Source organism: Lycium barbarum, chromosome 8 (assembly GCF_019175385.1).
Source record: "Lycium barbarum isolate Lr01 chromosome 8, ASM1917538v2, whole genome shotgun sequence".
In the NCBI taxonomy this organism is placed as follows: domain Eukaryota; kingdom Viridiplantae; phylum Streptophyta; class Magnoliopsida; order Solanales; family Solanaceae; genus Lycium; species Lycium barbarum.
This window is the reverse complement of record NC_083344.1, coordinates 120876764-120877540: the sequence shown is the minus strand read 5'-3', so window position 1 is coordinate 120877540 and position 777 is coordinate 120876764. Positions and strand designations below refer to the sequence as shown.

Sequence of the window (777 nt, the reverse complement as noted above, 5' to 3'; positions counted from 1 at the left end):
ATATAGATTTTTAGATGCCCATTTGACAAGATCTTCTGCAAATATATTATTTTATTTTTCAACTGCTTTCCCCTAATGCGAAAACTTTATAACAACCCTCTCCCCTTTTAGGCTAATAAGAATTGTTATTGTCTAAGCTTAAAGTACACGATGACAGTTATCTTATTGTTCTACCATTTCATCTTTTGTGAAAGGCGTACAACTAGGCATAGAGTTTAAGAAAAAAAAAAAAGATTCTTGAAATTTGTAATCTTTAACACATTTGTGTCTTTTCTATGGCTACAAAATCATGTTTTAAAAGTCAAATAAAAAGTTTAAAGTTATATTTAAACATGAAAAGTGTTATTTCTCATGGAACATACTTTACTACTAAAAAGAAGAGTGTGTCTCGCATAAATTGGAGGCATTAGGTAATAGATGACGCCTCCATAAGAATAGATAACAGCACCAGTGGTCTAGTGGTAGAATAGTACCCTGCCACGGTACAGACCCGGGTTCGATTCCCGGCTGGTGCATTCATATTTTTTCGATATCCATCATTTTGCTGCTGTCTTAGTGGCCATGCCTTGTTTACTTTCTATACTAGTATTGTACCCTCCGATGTGCGGTAGATATCAAAAAAAAAAAAAAAAAATAGCAAATTTTATGGAGTATATTAAAGTATTAAATATGTTAAATTAGCGCTGTCAAATCTTCAAACTCAATTGTTCACTTGCCCGCTAGCTTTTATTTGATATTTCAAAGGGCAGTTATTCATTTATATTTGAGAAAATTTAT

General features: G+C 32.2%; 1 non-coding gene across 1 annotated transcript; it reads left to right on the top strand.

Moving 5' to 3' along the window:
- Positions 1-444: 444 nt before the first annotated feature.
- TRNAG-GCC (transfer RNA glycine (anticodon GCC)) lies at positions 445-515 on the top strand. The gene has a single exon. It is a non-coding gene; the product is annotated as a tRNA-Gly (tRNA).
- Positions 516-777: the final 262 nt, after the last annotated feature.